General features: G+C 37.0%; 1 long non-coding RNA gene across 1 annotated transcript in view; it reads left to right on the forward strand.

The window, feature by feature from the left end:
* LOC307175728 overlaps positions 1-18,596 on the forward strand; it is an 85,888-nt gene extending 67,292 nt beyond the window's left edge. Inside the window, exons 2-4 of the long non-coding RNA XR_013824439.1 lie at positions 9,379-9,418; positions 14,279-14,593; positions 17,981-18,596. This is a non-coding gene — a long non-coding RNA (uncharacterized lncRNA). The remainder of the gene's footprint in view (positions 1-9,378; positions 9,419-14,278; positions 14,594-17,980) is intronic.
* Positions 18,597-20,259: the final 1,663 nt, after the last annotated feature.

Genomic DNA, 20,259 nt, shown 5'->3' on the forward strand with positions numbered 1-20,259 from the left:
ATAGAGAGATGAAGCTACTGATCTAAATTAATTAATGAAAAAGTCAGAACTCAGTATTCCATCTTCAGTTCAAGAAACTTTCCAATATAACATGCATTCTAAAAATTAAATTAAACACAAATTTGTAAGTACTAATTTTATTTAAAATTTTTTAAACTTTCTAATATGTCATACATGCATAACGGTATAATTAATCCAAAAGTCTCATTTAAAATAATTTTAAGTTGTCATAATTATATAATAGATTTAAATATTCAACTAAGCTTTGTTTAGCCTGTTGATAAAACACGCTTTCACTTAACAAGTGAGAGCACTAAGAAGGGATGCATCCAAGAGTGATGAGGAAGAGATCTCTTGGGATTGAAATTTTGCTGTAAATATTCTACAATCTAGATAATCCACAGAGAGGTTAGGAAAATAATCTGTTCTTTTAGAAGCCCCATCTCCTTCTCGTCTTCTTGAAAGCAGGCAATTTGGATTCATAGACAAGTGGCACAGAGCACTCTGGTTTGGTTCTTGTGAGGAAGGTTTTCATCTGTTGGACTGGAATGCCCCACTATTTCTAGGAACTGTGTCTGGAACAAAACACTTCCTTGTGATGCATCTAAAATTAGGCATTCTTGTTAGGCGAAGGGAAAATTTTGCAATGGTTTTTCCCATTCAGATGATGACTCCCCTGGCAGAGAAGGTTAAGATCCTGTGAGTGGGTTGAATTGTACACCAACTCCTGGTGCCAGATCACAGGGTCTCCTCATAAAATTTATGGCTGGATATATCGTCTGGAGCAAAATGGTCCATGGATTGAGAGAGCCAAGATCTCTCTACTGAAGAATTTCCCTAGGTCTCCCTTATTTTTTTTTTTTTTTTTTGGCTTTTTGGGGGATTTCCATTTCCATTGGAACCTAAGCAAAGTTCTTTCATCTCGTCTTTTTCCAAGGGAAGTTCTCTTCACTGCTGGCATCCTGAAGACATCCATCCTCAAGAACATCATGATCACCTTCTGCACTCATCTAACTCTTTTCAAGACTATCTAGGCCTCTCTTAATCTATCCTTGCCTGCAGCTGATTTCTGCAACATTAACTCAAGCATCAGAGAATTGCTTGATTCTCATAAGAATTTTTGTCCATTGTTTCTCCGCTGTCTTTCAGGCCAACTTCTATCTTCTGTAAGTAACAATGTCCACTCAACAGTTTATATTGAAATTACAGACAAGACTTAATAAGCAGACAATGCCTCATACACAAAAACACTCCAGCTAAATCTGGCCAGGAGTTTTGTCCAGTTAAGTGACAGCTTACGAAATGTAGCCCAGCAGACGAAGTTGCATTTAAAAAAAAAAAAATCCAAAGAATCCCAAGAGTTACAAACTATGAAGACATCACACAAAGCTATGAAACTAGTTGCGATATTATGGCTAGAGAAAGAATATTTTGAGTGGCAAAATAGGAAAACAATTCTGGTTATTTACTCTATCCGAGCATGTAGTTTTCTTGACAACTTTCAGACTCTACCAAATCAAAAATACTATCCTAATTGCTTATACATATTTCATTTTTGTTTCTGTTGATTTACTTATAACAGTGGCTACCTTATGTCAGCATGGGTATATTCTGAATAAGATTTCAAATCTCTCTAGGGCAGATGTGGCACTTAGACTCAATGGATTTTAAGATTCTTTCCAACCTCAAATACCGTAGTTCAACTCAACGTGCTTTACGTGGCACCCAGTAGGGTGTCTTTTACATATTTAGGTCAGATAATAAATGCTTTAAGGTAATGACAGATATTCAAATCCAAGCAAATTTTGAATCACAAGTTCTCCGATTCAAACATTGACTGAAAATTCATAGGCTTAGAGCAGAGTTATTTTATAAATACTATTGAATTTTCACTGGTTACACTGACAATACTATAATGAGAAAATGCAATACTGTGATGTGTTGAAAATGTTGTGTGATACTCTTTTTATTATTTTCTATCCAACACATTCTGGAAAAGTGCACGTGACTTAAAATAGGCACGCCACACCCATATGTGTTCCCTTCATGCTCTTGCACTCCCCCTGTGATTTCCTTTCTGCCTAGAACCAGAATATGTCCCTCCCTGCCAAGAAATTTGTGAAGAAAAAATTTAAGAGGGCTTTCCAGTCCATATAGCAAGAAGTCATTTTCCAATTTTTACGTGTATAAATAGATTACTAATTGTTTTCAGGTTTTTCTTGTTTTTACAATTGCTTAAGCATGGATTTTGCTGTCTGCACATCTTTAAGAAGTCATCTTTTAAACTACACAAACAATATGGTTTTCTTTACCTGCCAGCAAGTGTAACCATGATATGAGAGGACTAAAGAACAAGGAGGCCCCTGGTGCTCTGGTTTCAGCAAGTAACAACATTGCACATAATCTCTAGAACTGGACTAAAATTCAGGGGGGTGGCAGCTCCAGAAATTCTCTATAGAAAGGACATCAAGGTGAAAAGTTTTTTGGAAGTGGAGGCCAACTGATTTGTCTGAAGCTACTTTGAAGAGCAAGCACACTTGATTTTACTTAGGTTGCTTAGACTGTGAATTTATTAGAGGTGACTTGGAGGAGGTCGTGCATGGAAATATGTGATATGGTCAAATCCCCTCTCCCCCAAGTGCTACACCTTGGCAATGCCACTGCTGAAGCTCTCAGAAGTACAACTACTCAAAGTCAGTCTTTATTTAATAAATGAGAGTCAGGTCAAGTCCATTGCCCACCCACATGGTTCTGCAATTTCATATTTCCTTGTGAAATGACTTGGAGGTTCAAACTGGATCCTACCCTGGCTCTGATGCCAGACAATAACACTTCCTGCTCAAACCTCATACCAAGTACAGAGCAGAGCTGCTTAGCTGAAAGTTAACACATATGATGGAGCAAGAGTGAGTCTGTATTTTGTTTTGATAGATGATTGCTTTCTATTACTCTATCTCTTTGATGAGTCATCTTTTAAAATATCATTTCCTTCTAATACAATTTTTCTCATGATTTCTTCTTAGCCCTAAGGATATAAATTGTACATGGTGAAATGTTTGCCTGAACATTTTAAAAGCTTAGCTTGTTGCTAATTTCTGCTTGCTCCTCATGGGCCTAGTTTTCTCTGTAAATATATTTTTATTTGGACTCAATTACACTAGGATCTGCTTCTCCATAATGGAAAGGAGTTAGTCAGCTGTGAACTGCAACTTGTTTTGATAGCTGGTAACTTTGAACTAAAGGGACATTACTGTTATCTAAACAGCAACTAGCTTTTCTTGGAAGTAGAAACTGACATGGTCTTTTTTCCCAGATTTTTTTGCCTGAGGTCGTATCCCTTGACTACAGACACACTCTCTATGCTTTACTTGAGCCTTCTCTCTTTCAAATCTCATAGGCCAACTATAGAAAGATCAGAGTCTCAGGCAGAGTCCTCAAAAGGAAACAGTCCAGGTCATCAAAAGGCCATAAATTCAACCAGGGTAGTGGTATTTGGAAACAATCTTAAGTCCTAATCTTGGAATAAAAATACCTGAATTTCAGATCCAGTACAATTTTTGAGGTTCTTTGTTTTTCAGATAGGGTGGAAAGAGAGAGCTAGCACATATACTTTCAACTTGAACCATATGGAAGAACTTTAAGTTCTCTTAACTTTACTAGGAAAAAATGTCTGCAGAAGTATTTTAACTAAGTTACAGCAAACATAAAAACCCAATTAACTTTTTCCTATGAAGCTTTTGTCATGTATATATTCTAGATTTTCTTGTAATGTCAAAATTAGAAGTTGAAATCGGGTCAGCCATTAACAATAGCCAATCAAACTCTGATACAAATGTAATCCCAATCACCCTGACACCTTCCACTTAAAAAAAAGGGGAGCTACTATACCATCAGCAGCAGTGCAGATGTTTTAGTAATGATGTGGTCTTGCGCTTTAGAGTACAGTGATATTACTCACAGTCAAATTCCGGACACATATGAAAAATTGAATCATCATGCTTGTTTACCTTAGCCTATTTAAAGGGGATGGCTTGTGAGGACCACAATGTTGAACATGGTATATTGACAAGATGTATTTATCTTCTATTCCTCTTGACACTCTTCCAATATAGTATTAAAGAAATAAAAATATATTAAGTCAAAAGGACAAGGTGTATAGGAGACCTCAGTGGACAAAACATTTCGACCAAATTTAAGAAGATAAAAATTATAGAAGAGTGGTTAGTGAGGTAGCTGAGTGAAGGAGCTATAACTGAAAGCACAGTTAGCTGCACTTTAGGATACCCAAGAGAATCAAGTTGATTTACTCTATGGGAATCTGAAGAGGCATGTAGATACCAGATTTGATAGAAGGAGAATGGGGTGAGGTTGAGGGCTGAGAACAGGAGGAATGGAAGTCTATCACGAAAAAAATTGTCCATATGACCAGATAACTACCACCTTTCCCACAATTCTCAGGAGACCAGAGTTTTAATTTCTGTAGATAGTACCTAGAGAGGCTTTATCTATCCTAGGAAAACACAGGACTTCAGTGAGGTAAGAGGCAGAAAACTGTTGTATGTCCTTGAGTCACTTCCTCAAGATGCATTGTCCACAGACACATGCAAATGCTCTCATTACCAAGAAGCCAACCTAGAACGTATTTGTCTCCATAAGGCTTTCTTAGTAGTTAAAGGGACCCTGCTTTCCACTAAGTCCCACGCATTGGGGAATTCCTGAAAACAAAGACAAAAAACACAAAAGTATCTACACCTTTAGCGACTCATTATCCATATGTTCCCTTCTTCATATTCTTACCTTTCCCTCAAAAAGAGTTACCACTCTATGTAATTCAAATAGCCTCTTATAACCCAAAATACACCAACTCCTCTCTAAAAGGGTGCAATCCATAGTCTGATAAGTTACTAAACTTTTTCAAGTCCAGGATTTCCAATTGTCTTAAGCAGGCAGCACTTCTAAAACTCCTTATCCCATTGGAAGCACACATTTATTTTCCTAAGGGAACCAAATCCTTGGTCAACCTGAATATACTATATCAGGTTGTATTAGTTGTCTATGAATTTCCACTAGAGATGTGGTCATATGAGAAGAAACGCCAAGAGATGACCTATTGGCTTCCATCTGTACTTCTTTCAGACCCCACACATTTTATTCACCTTTGATGAACAAGATCAGTCACTCCAGACTATACCTTTCCCAATTTTCCTGTTTTCCAGTGATGTGCAATAAGCAACTTGGAAAGCATCTACAGAAAGTAGCTGAGGTATTATCGATCCTATCACGAAAAGAATATTGGTGACAATTCTATTTATCATCAGATTGCCCTATACCCTGCTCTTACCAGCAGAGTATAGTTGTCCTCTGAATGTCCAGGAATTACTCTTTGCTCAGAGCCACTGTCCAATAAGTTCTGAAAACATTTGGATATTTCCTGCACCTGAATACATAATTATTTGGTAAAGGGTTACAGGTTTTTTGAGGAAGACTGGAATGAAGATTCACAGTACGTACTTGTGATATTGAAGCATCCCTCCTCAAGTGTATGTTTATTCTAGGAGCTCTGGGTCTGTGAACTGACTTAGATCTGGGAATTGCATTCTCAGGACATAGCAGAATTCTAGGCATCCCAAGATTATGTCCAGTCCTATGTATTCCCAGGCTACCACCAATAATACCTGAGGGCAAGGCCCTTCTCATTACCTATTATGGTAGCTACATGCACTTTTCCTCTGATTGTTAAGTACCTCATGTGTCTTCTGCTCCCCTAGAATCTTTCCACTTCATTGATATCAGGAATCTCATTTCAATTGCAGTTTGCCTCCAACATCTGAAATATTACAGGATTTTTCAGAGACCTTGGCATCCCTTCACCAGTATATTTATCAAGACCTTGGTGAAGAGAATATCTTTTGAACCCTCTTAGCATATATGGTTAGGATGGGTGAGTATATTCCAGAAATTCTATCACTCAGAACCTTTGGATCCTTTCCTATACATTATGCCAAGGAATTTTTGGTCTCTCAACTTTATTTAGCATAAACCACCTTAATCCAGGTTTTAGCCATTCAGCCAAGAAAACCTTCTGCTTAAACTGATAGTTAAATTCAACCTGATCTAATGTGTTTCCTTTCTTGGTACCTCAGAATCTTCCCATACATCTCTCCCAAATTTTTGTTAAAGGATTTTCCTGATCTAACAATTCCTTTGGGATTAAAATCTTCTCCTCTTAGTTTAGCTTTGAATCTGGTCTCTATTTCCATTACATTCCCCAATTCTGGTAATAAGTTTGCAGACATTAAGGTATAGATAAGTCTTCAGAAGAAGTAGCTTTCTTTGCAAGGAGATTTTCTCCCTAAAAAGTGACTTCATGTTCAAATCGGGGGTGAAACAACCTTATCAGACATGGAAGATGACATAGATACGGCCAGCAAGGGAAACTAGTGAGAGTTAGGGTTTGGGGTATATCAAGGCCTTTGCATCTTCCCATAACATCCAATGTACTCTATTCATATTCTTTCATTCCTTCTTAATCAAAATTCACTTTCATATGGGAGACATGGCATTGCCGTGAACTCAAATGAATGTATTTGGTAATCTGCATTTTCAAATTTTACATTTGATTTCCAACACTGCAGCTGCAAAATTAATTAATTAATTAAATTATTTTAAGCATGGTGGTAAAGTTCCTAAGTTTTAGTTAATACCTTGAGCCAAGAAGTTTGAACCTTGACCCATTCCTTCTCTTTCTTTACTCATCTCCATTAGAAGCAAACATCCTTCCCTGCATCCTTGAACTTGCATGACCTTAATTCTGTTCTATTACTGCATCAATATTATAACTTCAAAGATTTGTTTTTAATGGACATTTTATTAATGATAACCACAGGTGGTAATTAATTCTTTTGCCTTTGTATGTAATAGGTTACCAGATATTAACTGGATTTTTCACCGCCTTCAACCCAAATTTAACCAGAGATAAGATTCTGATCACCCTGAGGCTTTGAGGTCAATGAACCACTTTCTGGTACCAATTTCTATACAAGTCAGATCCTTTCAGATTGTAAACACCTGAAACTGACTTTCGCTAATTGATTCCAAAATCAAACTAATTGTTAGACTAATAGTAGTTCAGAGAATCAACAAGAGTGCTGAAGAATCAGGCTCGGAAAATGATGGGAAGCAAGAGAGACTTGGCAGCCAAGAAAAAAGCCGAGGTTGAAATACGGAAAGTCTGGTTAGGATGGCATCACTGGTACCACAGTCACTGGACACCTCCTATGGAGCCACTAGGCTCTACCTTGACCAAGCTTAGCTTACATGTTCAAATCTTGCCTGCTTAGGAGTATGGAGAAGAAATATTCCTTTTTGAATCCTAAGCCCCACACAATGAAGAAGTCTCTTCAAATAGAAATGGTGTTTTGAATGGTGGCTATCCCAAAATAACCAATATTTACTACATTTTTTATAAAAACTAATACTCATAATGTGTAAATAGTTTTTCTAATCCAGTTCTTTTCCTACAACTCCCTTTACTATCTCTATTGTGTAACTGACCAAGTTTAAAAGTTGATAATAAAACAGTACTTAATACTTATACACTGCCCGTATCACTTTAAGTTTTAAATATATTAAAATCTGAAAACATATCAAAGTTAGAGTTTATAGAAGATGCTAAACATTTATCAGATTCTCATTTGACAAAGCCTCAAACTTCATTCCTTTCAGGCAATGGCTACTATTTTCTCTATCCTCTAAGCAACTGTGTCTTATCCTCTTGTTTAGTAAGTTTGAAACAAGTAAGAGAAAAAAAATGCCCATACACTGTATCCATTTGTAACATCACATAAACAAATCACTCATTACGTTTTGTTTTACATACTTGTTTATTTGTCTATCTTTCCTCTAGCCTACACTATGAGCTACACCTGTGAAAGGATTATTTCATAACTATATTTATAGTTGGTATATAGGAGGTAATCAATACATATCTGCTGAATTTGAATAACTAATAACCACTTTGCTTTGGAATTTAGTTGGATAGAACGTGTCTCTAGAGAAGATATGCTTATGGGTTGGAAACAAATATTGTTCAGGAAAAAACTGAAGAGAAATTCATTATTTATTTTGTCAAGGATTGCACATAAAATACAGCCCACTATCTCCAAAATGAGAATCCTCCAACACAACACTGGTGATCTGCAAGTGTAGATTGCCCAAAGCAGCTCAACAATCTCAAAAGTAGAAACTTTTTAAAAGATATACTTGACATATAATCTTACATTAGTGTCAGGTGTACAACATAATGATTCAATATTTAAATATATTCCAGAAGGATCACCACAATAAGTCTAGTTAATATCCATCAACATACATAGTTACAAAATTCTTTTTCTTCTGATAAGAACTTTTAAGTTCTATTCCCTTAAGCTTTCAAATATGCAAAACAGTACTGTTAACCATAGTTACTATGCTGTACATTACATCCCCAGGACTTAGGAATTTTATGGTGGGAAGTTTGTACCTTTTGATGCCCTTCACTCATTTTGCCCAGCCCCACTTCCCCCAGCAACTACCAGTCTGTTCTGTTTCTATAAGCTCAGTTTTGTACTGCTTTGTTTTGTGCTTAATTTCACCTATAAGTGAGACCATATGATATTTCTCTGCCTGACATACTTCATTTAGCATAATGACCTCAAGTTCCATCTGTGTTGTCCCAAATGGCAAGATTTCATTCTTTTTTACAGGTGAATAATATTACATTGTATACATAGAGTTTATACCACATTTTCTTTACTCACTCATCCATCAATGGACACTTAGGTTGTTTACATATCTTGGCTATTGTAAATAATGCTGCAATGAACATGGGGATACATCTATCTTTTTGAGTTAGCATTTTCATTGTTGTAGGATAAATACCCAAAGATAGAATTGCTGGATCATATGGTGGTTTCATTTTTAATTCTTGAGAAACCTCCATACTGTTTCCCATACTGTTTTAATTTTTGAAAAACCGCCATACCGTTCCCATCAACAGTGCACAGAAGTTCCCTTTTTGCCGCATCCTTACCTATACCTGGTATTTCCTATCTTTTGGGTAATAGGCATTCTAACAGGCATGAGGTGATAACTCATTGTGCATTTGATTTGCATTTCCCTGATGATTAGTGATGTTGAACACCTTTTCAAGTACATTTTGGCCATCTGTATGTCTTCTTTGGAAAAATGTCTATTCAGGTTCCCTGCCAATTTTTATTTATTCATTTTTTATTGGAGTATGGTTGCTTTACACGGCTATGTCAGTTTCTGCTGTACAGCAAAGTGAATCAGTCATACACATTCGTATATCCCTCTTTTTTGGATTTCCTTCCCATTTAGGTCACCACAGAGTACTGCATAGAGTTCCCTGTGCTATACAGTAAGTTCTCATTAGTTATCTGTTTTATACATAGTAGTGTGTATATGTCAACCTCAATATCTCAGTTCATCCAATCCCCTTCCCCCTTGCCCCTTGGCTCTGCCCATTTTTAAATCAGATTTTTTGGTGGGTTTTCTTTTTGCTTTTTTGCTTGTTTGTTTTGTTTTTTTGGTTGTTGTTGTTTTTTGTGGGTTTTTTTTTTTCACTATTGAAGTATATAAAGTAGAAACTTTAAAACTAAAAATTTAGCCTTGATTTTTAAAAATAGGACAGTGATTTAATTTTTCTATGAATTCTTTTTTCTCATGTCTGCAAGGCAAATAGGGATTGAAATCATTTGATATATCTAGTATTGTTACGAAAATTAATTTCAACAGTTTCTTTCACTCTTCCAATGTGGCTATTAGGAAATTTAAAATTACATGTGTGGCTCTCATTATATTTCTATTAGACAGCACTGCTCTGGAGGATTGAGCATGGTGTTTCACACATAGTAGATTATTTCCAAATACATTACTTCAAAAGAAAGAAAGTTAGGACTTCCTGGTGGCGCAGTGGTTAAGAATCTGCCTGCCAATGCAGGGGACACGGGTTTGAGCCCTGGTCCGGGAAGATCCCACATGCTGTGGAGCAACTAAGCCCGTGCACCACAACTACTGAGTCTGCGCTCTGGAGCCTGTGAGCCACAACTACTGAGCCCGCGTGCCACAGCTACTGAAGCTCGCATGCCTAGAGCCTGTGCTCCGCAACAAGAGAAGCCACTGAAATGAGAAGCCTGCATGCCTCAACGAAGAGTAGCCCCCACTTGCCACAACTAGAGAAAGCCCGCGCGCAGCAACAAAGACCTAATGCAGCCAAATAAATAAATAAATACAATTACTTTTTTAAAAAAAAAGAAAGAAAGGTTAAGCTGGATGCTTATTATCTTTAGTTACATACACCCTCAATGTCTGTAGCTGCATACTTTTCTGATGATCAAGTTTTCCTCTTGTACATATTTACTTATGCATGCCTGTATGTGTGATAAGCACGCACAGAAACACATACGCAACACGATACATGTTCACAAGTTAACTCCGTCCCTGTCAGTCTCTATACATGTAATAATGTAGTATATTGCTAGGTGTTAGTGGTTTAGGCTCTAAAGACATGGATATATTATCTGCCACTTAACAAATCTTTGAAAGTTATTTTGTTTTTCTAAATGTATTTTAGTTCCCTTATCTGTAAATAAGGAAACTTCTCATTCGACAAAGCCTCAAACTTCATTCCTTTCAGGCAAAATGATTTTACCTCCACCATAGGGTTGTTAAGAGAATTAAATGAGATAATTCTCAACACAGTGGTTGAGAGTAAACACTTAATGAATTTTAGCTATCATTATTATAACTAAACAAATACCAAACACAATGTATTCTAGTATTGAAGTCTATTGTTCTACTCATAGGTTGTTCCAAAACATAAATGTTTGGAGGATAAACATTACATGAACAAAGAATTACATAGTATTTTACAGTGTAGAAACTATTTCCACTTATTTGTATCCTTATATCATCCCTTTGAACCAGTTACAATAGGAAATAGTGTTATTTCAACTTTATTGTGATAAAAATAAAACATAGGGACATTGAGTTGTTCATGGTCAGCTTATCAATCTGTATTTCCTGATGAAATCCTATGCTTTTGCCACTACATTTTAATGTCTTTTTTCACAGATAAAATATGCACCCTCTCAACTTTGGAAAACTTTCCCCATTTGAATCAAAATCTTTCTCATGTTCCAAGACATACTTTAATTATTTATGCAATACCTTCTTTTGACCAACTCATACCCTAGACAGGAAAATATTTCACTCTTGACTTTCTGGGCATCTTGACAGTTTTCTGGGGTCCTAAGGCCTTGGCAGAGTTGGCACAAGAGTTGGGAGCATTCAAGCTATGTTTTCTTAGGTCAAGGCAATAGAAGTAAAAGCAAAAATAAACAAACTGGACCTAATCAAACATAAGCTTTTGCACAGAAAAGGAAACCATCAACAAAATGAAAAGACAACCTATGGACTGGGAGAAAATATTTGCAAATGATGTGACCGACAAGGGCTTAATTTCCAAAGTATACAAACAGCTCATACAACTCAATAACAAAAAAAGACAACCCAATCAAAAAAATGGGCCAAAGACCTAAATAGACATTTCTCCAAAAAATACATACTGATGGCCAATAAGCACATGACTAAATGCTCAACATCACTAATTATTAGATAAATGCAAATCAAAACCACAGTGAGGTGTCACCTCACACTAGTCAGAATGGCCACCATCGAAAAGTCTACAAATAATAAATGCTGGAGAAGATGCGGAGAAAAGGGGCCCTCCTACACTGTTGGTGGGAATGTAAATTGGTGTAGCCACTGTGGAGAACAGTATGGAGGTTCCTTGAAAAACTAAAAATAGAGTTACCATATGATCCAGAAATCCCACTCCTGGGTGTATATCCAGAGGAAAACATACTTTGAAAAGATACATGCGTGCCCATGTTCATACCAGTACTATTTAGAAGAGCCAAGACATGGAAGGAAGCAACCTAAATGTCCATCAACAGATGAATGTATAAAGAAGATGTGGTATATATATATATATATATATCTGTAATGGAATACCACTCAGCCATAAAAAACAAGAATGAAATAACGCCATTTGCGGCAACATGGATGGAACTAGAGATTATTATAGTAAATGAAGTAAGTCAGACAAAGACAAATATCATATGATATAACTTATATGTGAAATCTAAAAAAATGGTACAAATGAACTTAATTTACAAAACAGAAACAGACTCACAGATTTTGAAAACAAATTTATGGTTACCAAAGGGGAAAGGTGTGTGGAAAGGATAAATTAGGAATTTGGGAGTAACAGGTACACAGTACTATATATAAAATAGATAAACAACAAGGACCTACCATATAGCACAGGGAACTATATTCAATATTTTGTAATAGCCTATATGAGAAAAGAATCTGAAAAAGAATATATATATGTACAACTCAATCACTTTGCTGTACACCAAAAACTAACACAACATTGTAAATTAACTATATTTCAATTTAAAAAAAAAAGTTGGGGACATTCATTTGGAATATGGGCAGAAAGACATCTTACAAAATCAAAGTTTCACTAAGGCATCAATATTACCTGAACTTTAAAGTCTTAGGTAGGCATGTTACAAAACAACATTAGTTTAAAGGGTTGAAACAACTTGCAACTTATCTTTCCTCTTTGTTGTGTGATAGGGAAAACAAACTCTGAGAAACTTATGTAAAGACATGATGTGGAAAACTCCTCTGTGCACTGGTGCTGAATTGAATCTCAGAGACAGAGTTTTGGGTGAAGTAGAAAAGAATAGCTTTATTGTTTTGCCAAGCAAAGGGGGACACAACAAGCTCATGCCCTCGAAACTGTGTGTCCCAACCCAGGAGGGGATTTGGTGAAGAGTTTTGTAGCAGTGGCTTAAAGGCTGGGTTGCTGATAAGGATCAGGGTGTGTGAAGGGTCTGAATTCCTTTAATCTGGCCTTAGGTGGTCTCCTGATGAGCTTCTGTGGTTCTCCAGGTTATCAAACTGTGACTTTCTCTCTAGAATGAAGAATGCTTCATCAAGTAATTAACATCTTCCATTTGTTGGGGGTTTAGTTCTGCAGAAAGCTCAAAGATGTTGTTATGTGTATCCGTTGAGATGGTACCAGGACCCTGTCCCGAGACTGCACTATTGTTTCTTTTCTTTTCTTTTCCTGCTGTACGCGGGCCTCTCACTGTTGCGGCCTCTCCCGTTGCGGAGCGCAGGTTCCGGACACGCAGGCTCAGCGGCCATGGCTCACGGGCCCAGCCGCTCCGCGGCATGTGGGATCTTTCCGGACCGGGGCACGAACCCGCATTCCCTGCATCGGTAGGCGGACTCCCAACCACTGCACCACCAGGGAAGCCCCTGCACTATTGTTTCTTGACTGCTCTTCCCCTGTCTCTGCAGCCCCTCCCTTCCCTGATTAGCAACTGTTTGAACCTGCCCTTTGGAACTCAGGCAATGTCATGGAGAAAGAAGCCTATTTCCTACAAATGAGAAACTGGGGACACAGAAAGGCTTCTGTGCCCAGGAGCCCCACTGGGTCCTGCTCAGTTTCAGAGGGAAAATGTTTTGAGAAATGGCCCAGGAAATGTGCCAAATAAATATATAAATACAAATGGACTCTAGGAGTTGTGTTTCAGTGTATGTGATATACAAATAATGTCTATGACATGGAAGTTATGCCAGTCTCGAAAGCTATTCCACACATTTCTACCTCTGCAGGGTCTCCCTCATTGATGTCATTCTCTTCTTCCCGTTACTACTGACTCCATTTTAGAAACTCATCATCTCTTCCCTGAACTGTATAATTCAAAATGTTTTTATAAAATTCTATTCATGGCTCAATGATGGTTTCCTGGGAGGTACAGATACAAGTAGATGTCTACTGCCTCAAAAGAATTCACAGTCAATAGGGAAACACACAGAATCAACTACTGATGATACAAAGTCAGACTGTAGTTGGGGATAAAATAAAATTATCACAAAAGGGCTATAGAAGAATGGTAGAGAAAATGACTGTTCTGCTTGGGGAGATTTGGGAAAACTTCACACAGGTGTGAATTGGGCCTTAATTATTTTGAACTGGGCCTTTATTCTAATAGCCTCCAAACTAGTAGTTTCACTTGCAAGCATCTATTACCTTGCCAAATTGCCCATTACACTGCTACAGAAATAACTTTCTAAAATCAAAATCAACGTACACCACCTTACTTTCTTAAAAATTTTCTATCACTGCCTACAGCCCACAGTGGAAAAACTAAAAGGAAACTCTTCAGCATGGAATCTTGTTTCCACCTACCATCTTGGCCTCATCTGGAATGAAGAGTTGCTGACAGCTCCCAGCTGTATCCATCACTGGGAATTGCCCCAGCTGCAAGCAACTGCCTCGCCCAAGGTTATACCTCTTCCAGGGGATCCCCAGCTGCCAATGACTGACTGATGCCAAGACGCAAAGGTCTGTCCTAATTACCTCAATTTAGCCCATTTCTGAAGGACCTTCCCAGCTCCAAAGGCTTTCCGTAGAATCGACCGAGTCCTCGGTGCAACCACATCACAGGTTAGTTTTTTTCTCTTTTTTTTCTCTCAAACGAACTACCCTATAAATCTTCTGCATGCTGGTTTCCAGGGAATTTCATTGAAGACAAGATGCAAAGAACCACAACTATAGTGAAAACGCTTCACGGACTGCAGGCTCTAAAGTCAGCCTGACTATGCATGAATCTTTTCTAAATCACTCTATTCAGAATTAGCTACCTCTTTCTGTAGTGTGTCCTCTATCTCAGCAATTCTTTATACCGCTTGGATTACTGTGGGTTGTTAATATATTTACCTTCCTTGCGTCCATGCCCTATTATTTATTTCTCCCTACCTAATAGCAGTAGGGTATGTGGTACTTCATTTCTAAACAAAAAGCTACGGATTCAGTGAATAAACATTATACATAGGTTTAAGCAAATTTGTGAAACTGCCAAAAGTAAACGTTATACCAGTTTCCCTGTGCTCAGCCTTTATCACTCCTTTCTGGGTATCTCTCTGAAACCTTGGCACAGGAACCAGCTGTCCTCCCTTTACATTCTCCCATAGATAAGGTCCGAATTTTTCATTAAAGGCGTACAAGGCCTTTCAAGACCTGAAAAAGCAGTCAGTAAACACTTTTCTTGGTTTAAGAGTCTTTAATCTCAAAATCTAGCCACGTAGGACTATTCACCATGTGCTAAAGACCTGTACTTCCCTGCCTCTGTAGACTAGCTCACACTGATTCCTCCATCTGGAATCCTCTCCTGGAACATTAGGAATCCTTCATTAAGAGCTCAGCTCACTAGCTATCTCTTTTACATGTATGGAAACTAGATAGCTAGTGGGAAGCAGCCGCATAGCACAGGGAGATCAGCTCGGAGCTTGGTGACCACCTAGAGGGGTGGGATAGGGAGGGTGGGATAGAGGCGTAAGAGGGAGGGGATATAGGGATATATGTATACGTACAGCTGATTCACTTTGTTATACAGTAGAAACTAACACAACAATGTAAAGCAATTATACTCCAATAAAGATGTTACAACAAACAAACAAAAAAAACTCAGCTCACATGGCATCTCTTTCATGAAGCTATCCCAGATGATACCAAAGAGAATTAATAATTTCTTCCTATATATTCTCATTTCCTCTGTGACATTCAACATATAGTAAGTTGCTCACCAAGCATGTATATTAGCTGTGCTACAAAATGTTGCCCATATTTATATGGCACATAATAAAACTCAGAAAAGAAACTTATGATCAGTAAATAGGATGATAGCTGTACTTTCTCTTGGCCTCTCCTTTGTCCTTCTGTAATGTCTTGCCTACATTTCTATTAGTGCTCTTATCATGAAGCTTAGTCATTGCTTAATTTATGATCCATCTTCTTCATTAAACGGTCAGCACCTGCGGCAGGATCTTCTATCTTTGGTTTTAAAGTGTTTGGCCCATCGTGAAGGCTCATAATTACTTGGTAAATATCTGTCAGCCCCACAAAACTGTGAGGCCACATAATGTGCCTACTTTCTTCATGGTTGTATCCCAAGAATCTCACATAATGTGCCGATCATGGCAGACATGTAATACGTTTTTGTCTAAGGGCTGAGTAAATCATCGCGCTTTTTTTTTGTCAGTTGTATTTTAGATATTGTTCACATTCAGTTCTCTCTTTTCTAGATGGAAAACCACTTAAATGCAGGAATTGTGACTCATTCTTCTTTAAATTTCCTACCCTGAATACCATATTATGGGCTGTTAGTACAGAGTGTTCAATTAAAGAGCATTGGTTTTCTATACAAAACAAATGTCCAAAGATTATAGCATAAATCTTAAATAAAAAGAATTAAATTCTGTTAAGATTTTCAGACTTAGCAAACTAATAATTTGGGGCAGAGAAAAAGAAGATCTTAAATATTATCACTTAGTCCTACATGAAATATTTATTGAGTAACCAAAATGACCTTCTGAAATGAAAGGAGTTTCATTTAATAGAGTTTCACAGTCATACCAAACTAAATTGGCAAGAGGAGAGGAGAATCACACAATTCATGGTATAATGAAGATCGTATTTTTCTTCCTCTACTTACTTGGTAGTTTTTTATGACTTAAGAACTCTGATTTCTCAAAAAATTGCAAATAAGAGATGACTCTTCCCATTCCAGTGGTCTTTTTTCTCCCTACTTGTTGCACACCCTCTTCCTGTGAGACAACCCAAGCATACATCATCTTGGACTTTTTCAGACTATGCAAATATCTGTGGTTGTGTCTACACAGCACCAAAAGAATGAAACAAGCAAGTGAAAAAATCAGTTAGTTTAGAAAAAAATCTTTCACTTGATACAAAGTAACCCACTGACAATATATTTTCAAAATTTTTTTATAATGTGAGGAACCAATCCTTATTAGCTTCCTCAGTTTGAAAAGCAAGATCCAAATTTGTGCACTTAGCTGTGTTGAGAATGTTGTCCATATTTACATAGCATCTGCTAAATCAAAGAGGAAAATTCAGTGACCATAAAACATTGCAAAGAGCGTGCATTCTCTTGGCTTCTCCTCAGTTCTTCTTTAATGCTCTGTATATACTTCTACTAGTGTTATCATAAATTTAGTAAATGTTTATCTCCGGTCTTTTCCATTAGATAACCAGTTCCTCGAAGACACGAACTGTCTTCTACATTTGTATCTTCTATATCAGTATCCTGAGCGCCTAGTCTATGATAATAACAGTTTGTCAATTTCATAAATTAATGAATTAAATAACGGTTTTTTCTACAGTGTATACAAATATGGTGATACGTTTGGGTCATAGGGATAGATCTTGATTACTAATTTAAACCATTTTAATTCTCCTAAAGCACACACAGCTGAATATTGCTAGGCCATTACTATTGAAATACTATCTCATTATGCTGTAAGATTGCATAAACATAAGGCAAAGAAGTGTAAATATATGAGGGTCATGTGAAGACCCAGAAGCTAAAATCAGCCTTTGTGAAGAGTCTTCATTATCAAGTGAAACAAAATTTTAAGGCTACGTAAGCCTATCACATTTTTAACTCTGATACACGATATACCATAATGTGACCCCTTGTAAATCAGAACTGAAATATGTCTTTGACCTTTGAAGTCCATCAAAAAAGAGATTCTGCAAATAAGAACCAGATTATGATGAATCTTTTAATAGGTTTTGTGATGTTTGTGACTACTTTTCAATATGAACTGCCCCTCTTGTTTTTTCATACTGGGTGGTCAGTCTAGTGAAGGCCAAGGACCAGGACAGGAGTAGTGACTAGATAGGTCTGAGGCACAGGACTAGTATTGTTTACAGAATAACCTATGGATTCTCTAAGCAACATACATGTATGCATTATTTAATCCACAAAACAAGTCTATGACATAGGGCACTATTATTATTATCATTTTACAGATGAGAAAACTGAAGGACAAGGTTCAAGGGATTTGGCCAAGGTGACACAACTGGTAAGTAGCAAAGCCTGGATCCACGTGTTGACAGGCTTTAATTGCTGGCTTTCTGTTCTCTTTTTTTAATGTTTTGGGGCTTAGCAGAATGTCTGGCACATAACTGGTGCTGGATGGATGGATGGATGAATGGATAGATAGATAGAAGGAAGTTTGGATGATAACTGTGGAAGCTAGAAAGTCCCATAAATCATGCTCTCTATTAAGTCAAACATAATAAATATGACTTTGGATTCACAAAGTAATAGTATTTTGATTCACAAAATTATTAGTCAGAGGCAGGTACTATTTTACTAGAGAGAAGGAGTCAATATCAAGGAGTAAGACAGTAGGGATCAGAGTTAGACCTAGTAGACTGTAAAATACAAAGTTCACAAAGGGCCCTGCAAGGAGATACAGATATGAAATTCAGCTTTGAGAATGTTGTAATCAAGATACAGGCAAAAGAACCAGGGAAAATCTCCAGTAAGGAGGTTGTTTGCTTTCATTTTTGTTGTTGTTGTTGTTGTTTAAACCAGAAAAGGAAAATCTTCTGAGATTTTAGTTTATTTAGAAACTTCTTTCCAGGATCACTTTTTTTCTCGAAATATAGGCAGAGCAGTTATCCTGGATGTAATAAAGGACTGACAGGACAAGGAAATAGATGTCTGATGCCAGCTCACATCACCTAGATGACCTTAAAAAGCTGGTTTTGAAAGTCCTTAAAACAAAAAGTTAAAAGAATTTAAAACTTGGTAGGATTCATCTGGCCATTTAGAAACTGGTATGTTTTTCTGTATATGAACTGTACATATTTTATTCTGCTTATAAAGTCAATGGTTATAAAATTCATTTGGCTCATTATATTCGTGCACTCATGTGGTCATTCACGTAAGACAATCACTTATGTTAGTTTTTGTTTCCTTATTATTCATGAGTCATCTGGCTGTGTAAACTCTTCTGATCCATGGGCAATTACTGTGCTTTAACTCTTGCTATGTAGACACATTATGGTATATGGGGTTTTCACACTGGAAGGAAATTATACAAGTGGAAGACTGTGACCAAGAATTAAAAAGTTATCTGACCCAAACCAAATGCTAGGGAGCTGTGTAAATTTCCAGGGTGGAAGCAAAAGATAAATGCCAGATTACAACCACACATGGTTGTGAACATTTTGAAAGGAAAATTCCAAGAAGCCAAAATTCTACTGTTTCCTTTGTAGTTGTTTGAAAACAAAGCAACCAGCTGGGTTCCCTTTATTTGCACATCTGAAAGTATGCAACAGTGTAGCAAATGGTTTTCTGAAATAAATAAATAATATCCTTTTTGGAATCACTGAATCATAGATTTTGAAGAGTTCTTAGGAGGATATCATCCTATTTCAAGTGAAAGTACACTTCAGCCATTTTAGAGGAAAGAAATTCTGTTTTAAAAGACATCCAGGAAAGTTTAAAATACTCCTTAGAGTATATTATAAATGTTTCCAGAATGATAACTGCAACTTCTTGAATGTCAACTATCAGATATTGTGTTAAGCATTCACATACTTGTTCAACAACATCTCAAGGATGGTATTGTTGCCATTTTATAGACTAGGACATGAGTCTTAGAGGATCTAAGCAATTTGCCAGCTCAAACCTGGCAATCATCAGGGGCCAGAATTCCAAACCAGTTATGTCTGGTTTCAAAGTTGGAGGTTTTCCCACCACATTTCCACTGACCGTCATTCATTAGATAGACCCCAAATTCATCATGCTGGATTTTAGATTATTCTCTCCAATCCTCAGAATGGCAGGAGAATATATTTTGTTTATTGTCACTGTCTAGATTACATGATACCATAGCCTCATTTGAACATACATTGCCACTGAAGTGTATGTAAATTGAGGAAACCTATTGATTTCTATAATCTTAGCGATGCTTTCTAACTCTAATAATGTAAAATGAGGTTTGAAAGTTGCAACTCGGCGGAAAAAGATAAAAATCTTTTATATTTTCTCTAAGTGCTTCGTTTTAATCTTCTAGTTTGATTTCGTATCATATAATGAGTGGTTCTGGTGAATTGGATTATTGTTCTCATTTCTTCACTTGCTCATGTGATCTTGCAGTGTGTTAGAATAGGAGAATATCCCCTTCACACAAACACACACACCCCATCAACGTTGGATTTTGCTATATGACTTGCTTTAGCCAGTGGAATGCAAGTGACCATGACTGTAGTAAAGGCCATAAATGTGTTTGGTT

The sequence above is a fragment of the Stenella coeruleoalba genome, assembly GCF_951394435.1.
Source record: "Stenella coeruleoalba genome assembly, chromosome: 17".
Lineage (NCBI taxonomy): Eukaryota > Metazoa > Chordata > Mammalia > Artiodactyla > Delphinidae > Stenella > Stenella coeruleoalba.